The 5,000-nt window shown below is 32.6% G+C and overlaps 1 long non-coding RNA gene across 4 annotated transcripts in view; it reads left to right on the top strand.

Moving 5' to 3' along the window:
• LOC106872521 (uncharacterized) overlaps positions 1 to 5,000 on the top strand; it is a 10,838-nt gene that overhangs the window by 4,118 nt on the left and 1,720 nt on the right. For all 4 annotated transcript variants that reach the window (XR_016243197.1, XR_016243198.1, XR_016243199.1 and 1 more), the window contains one exon: positions 979 to 1,015. This is a non-coding gene — a long non-coding RNA (uncharacterized LOC106872521). The remainder of the gene's footprint in view (positions 1 to 978; positions 1,016 to 5,000) is intronic.

Below are 5,000 nucleotides of genomic sequence, written 5' to 3'. Positions count from 1 at the left end.
CGCGCACGTATGGTTATGATGCATGTGCTTGGTGTACCCTCAGCCGAATTTGAACTCAGAGCGTAACGACGAGCGAAATACCGCTAAGCATATTGTCCGGGGTGTTACAGATTCTGCCAGCTCACCGCCTTAATAATAATAATAATAATAATAATAATAATAATAATAATAATAATAATAATAAATAATAATAATAATAATAGTAGTATTAATAGTAGTAGTAGTAGTAGTAGTAGTAGTAGTAGTAGTAGTAGTAGTAGAAAACAGATCTTGATCTCTTGTTTGCTACGTGCTTATCGTTAAACCGTATTAAAAAGCAATTTATTCTCTGACAACTTTCTTGTGAGTAGGCGGCAAGTGGTACATGGATTCAAGAAAGCTGAAAATCTGTGTTATTATTTCCTGTCCTTTCCAGTGTGTATCTGAGGATATAACTACGTACATACGCATGTGGTTATGCATATATGTATGTATATGTTTGTATGTAAGTATATGTACGTGTATGTATTTGTGTGTCTGTGTGTGTATGTGTGCGCGTCATATTTCATTTTCATTTTCTAAGGTTATATGAATTACTACGTGGCGCATGTATAGGCCCTCTTTACTATCTATCTATCTATCTATCTATCTATCTATCTATCTATCTATCTGTCTCTTTGTCTGTCTGTCTGTATGTCTGTCTGTCTGTTTGTCTGTCTGTCTACCTATCTATATATATCTATATCTATGTATATATGTATTTGTGTGTGTGTGCATATATATATATATATATATATATATATATATATATATATAGATGTGCCTGTGTATATATGTATGCATGTATGTTTATTTGATGAAGCAAAATGAGAATCAGAGGTAAATATAGAAACATACAAAAGTACATATATAAATATATATTTTTATCTTTTAGGTTTTATAAAGAAAAATGATACACTTCAATTTTATCATTTTTCGCATTTTTCTTTTATCCGTAAGGGCTAAATCTATGGTAAACTGGAAGAGAGTGTTCTTGGTATGTATAAAAATGTTTGAGAATTTTCTTTCGTATCCTTGTTTATGTAAACAGTTAAAAAGAAATTTTCCTTTAAATGTCAAGAAACGTACTTTAATATTTCTTTTTAACGCACTGTACAGGAGATTTCTTTTAATGTTTAAACCAAACCTTGTGTGTAAATGAATCTAATTATAACTAGGATTGTCATATTACATCATGTTCTATTGTGCGAGATATAACTTTGAAGAAAAGAAAGCCATGCTGATGTGAAAATTAAAAATTTTTCGTGACAGCAGCACAATATATGAGGAAGTCAACGTAAAAGTGATAACACATACATATCTATTATAAATTGAATTTGTTTACGCTTCTAGAAGATTGTTCAAATTGGAGAAATAAGCTAGCGGGCCTAGAATAACTACAAATGCAGATGGGAGTACACTGAAGATTTTAGTTCTGCAATAAAGCACGTTAATGTCTGCAGGGCCTGTAAAGGAAATTTAGGTTTGCTGAAAATAATGCTGTTTTGAGAAAGGCTATTTACATTAGAGGGAACATACTGATTTATCTATAAAAAAAAATGTGCTAGAAAACCTATGTTAATCAAGAAAAGAAAAAAGTATTGACTTCACAGACACGGACTGTTTTTAGAAAGGCCTCTGAAATCGTGTATCAAGATTTGAACATTATCGTGCAGTCCCAGGCTGCAGCTACAGAATTGGTGAGGGATTCAGCCCTTTGTGTATTTTTGCAACTGTGTAGTAAGGACAAGGTTGAATCATGGCCTAAGTTACCTTTTCTGCAATTGGTATTGGTGTGCTTATAAAATGTTTGCAGATAATTCCTGCCTTGAAATAAGTAGATTTGTTGTAGAGATTTTGCGCCTGTAAAAGAAATATTTCCTGAACAAATTAAATGAAAGAAGATATTCATCATCAAGACAATAACATTGCCCAAATTGAAACAAACAACAAAAAGTGATTAGAGAAACTATTCTATCCAACCCAGAATCTAGATGAAAGTCCTGGGAAGAATATTGAGGCATGCATTGAGAGAAAGTTTTTAGAAGGAAATTTGCTAACATTGGACAACATTTGTAAAGCGTGTAATGCGAACGATAATTTAATATTTCCTTCTTCAAAACTACGAGAGTATGCCGAAAGGCTCATAGGTTAACTATAAAGAAATGATGTTAGAGCTGTGAAATCTTGTAGGAATTAATTTCGACTCTTCTTATTAATAAGTGCATTCTTTCTGTTCAGATAAACTGACACCTGACTGTTCAAAGAAGACTTCAAATGTAAGTGGTCATAAAAGGTCATATACAACAGATACGACGTCATCAACACTACGACACTGATGTTCATCTAAATGTTTTCTTATGTTGGGGAATATACGGTAGCCAGGTAGGACAAAATCAGGAGAAATAGCGGGTGCTGATCATTCAGTTCAAAGCCGCAGTCACACACATCAGCGTTTGAAACCAAGGGCTTGCGTGATAGAGCATTGTCTTAATGAAACAAATTTCTTTTCCTGGGCCGTTTGTCTTCATAGCCTTTCCTAACTGCCTCAGCAAGCTGGCCATAGTACTCTCCCTTCATAATGTAGTCCTTTGCAGGATATACAATAAATACAATGTCTTTTGCATCGCAAAACAATGAAGCCATCACTTTACCTGCAAATGAAACAAACTTGGCCTTCTATGGAGCAGGTGAGGAGGGGTGTTTCCACTTCATGGATTGTCTCTTTATTTCTGGTTTAAAGTGATGAAGACAACACTCATCTTGGATTGGGAAGCGTTCAAGGAAATCAGCTAGATATTCTTCAAAAGTAACTACTAGCGACTTTTCTTGAAAATAGACAAAATTGGACATCGTGGATTTATCAAGTATCTGCAGAAAAGCATCTAGCCCCTCCAGGTGGATTCATGCGGAATACATAAAATCGAGAAAAAGAGATCTTTTACTGTATCCCAGCATTTTAAAATATACATCTTGTTGGAATTTAAAAGTACACCCCCGGACACTTAGTAAACCATGAACATCTGTTTCACATCGACTTGTTATAACGTTAGTTATCACCCATGAGTTTTTTTTTCTTACCTTCTTTACTAGCGTCTCTTGGTTAAACGTTATCTGCTCAAAACATAGCTACCAAACGGCCTTCTTTTCAGCCTGCTAAATGGCGGAGTAAATAACCATTTCGACCGAGGAATCCTGGGTACCTGTATTTACAAGATTTGTGTTTTTTTATTGTAAGATTATCTTTAATATCTTCGCTAATCGAGTGCTTTTCTACTTATTAAAACATTACCATATATATATATATATATATATATATATATATATATATATATATATATATATATATATATATATATATATATATATATAAAATTGTTAAAGCATTGCCATATATATATATATATAAATATTACCATATATATATATGCGACTAATTTATGGAATGAATTTCTACAAATCCAATCAAATTTGTCAAAAACGGAGGGAGGAGATAAGATGTTAAGAAGTTGTAAGTAGTTTATTCGTAAATACAATCCATTCGTACATAACTATAAATTCATTTTAGAATTTGCAAATATCAAAAAATATCAAAGTACTCATCAGTGCAGAGAAAAAATAATAGGAACTTTTTAAAAAGAGCGAAGTTGGATCTATGAGTATTGTGCTTATCTGTTCCTATCTATGTGTGATCTATGGGAGGCATGTCAATTATTAAACCACAACAAACGGATGAACGGTTAAGGGATGATATTAATATAGAGATATCGATAACTTTCTCTGTATAGATTAGTATATATTTTCTAATTAAATATCCATATATGCAGCATAGGGCGAGTTAGTTAGAGAAATATCCAATGAGAAAATGTTACCTAATGTTAATTAAATCTAACATTTGAAAACAATATTTGGTATTTCTTTTTTAAAATCATAAACAGATGAAGTAAGTTTAGCGTGCAACAGATTATAATTGTAAAGCTTATACTAGAAAGTTAATGTAGTCATTTATGAAAATATAGGGGGATGAGGAGGAATTAAAAAGAATGAAGTGGATGTGTATTAAGGACACTTGTTTACTCAAGATCCGTATTAAGGAAACATGGAAATATAATAAAGGGAAAAATGAGGGAAAGTGGTAATTCGATTGCAAATATAACGATTAAGGTTGTATTATGCTTACGAAGTCTATTGTTAAGAAGAAATATTAAAAAAAAAAATTTAATTTTAAGGAGATGTAATATGAAGAGAAATAAATTAGTGATGGTAAAAAGGTAACGAAATTATACTAGTGTAGGGGATTATATTTAGTCTCATCGTTGCATGTATGTGTGTGTGTGTATATATACATATATATATATGTGTGTGTGTGTGTATTTATGTATAATCGAACACCACGCAGCCTGGTCCACAGTAAGTTTTTACTTTTATGTGTGTGTATATGTATGTTTGTATATATATATATATATATATATAAATATATATATACTCTTTTACTCTTTTACTTGTTTCAGTCATTTGACTGCGGCCATGCTGGAGCACCACCTTTAGTCGAGCAAATCGACCGCAGGACTTATTCTTTGGATTCCTAGTACTTATTCTATCGGTCTCTTTTGCCGAACCGCTAGGTTACGGGGACGTAAACACACCAGCATCGGTTGTCAAACGATGTTGGGGGACAAACACAGACACACAAACATACACACACACACATATATATATATACATATATATACGACGGGCTTCTTTCAGTTTCCGTCTACCAAATCTACTCACAAGGCTATGGTCGGCCCGAGGCTATAGTAGAAGACACTTGCCCAAGATGCCACGCAGTGGGACTGAACCCGGAACCATGTGGTTGGTAAGCAAGCTACTTACCACACAGCCACTCCTACGCCTATAATATATATATATATATATATATATATATATATATATATATATATATATATGTGTATATATATATATATATGTATATATATATA

The sequence above is a fragment of the Octopus bimaculoides genome, chromosome 9 (assembly GCF_046866305.1).
Source record: "Octopus bimaculoides isolate indiv1 chromosome 9, ASM4686630v1, whole genome shotgun sequence".
In the NCBI taxonomy this organism is placed as follows: domain Eukaryota; kingdom Metazoa; phylum Mollusca; class Cephalopoda; order Octopoda; family Octopodidae; genus Octopus; species Octopus bimaculoides.
The sequence above is the reverse complement of the archived record's forward strand: the minus strand, read 5'-3'. Positions and strand labels throughout refer to the sequence as shown.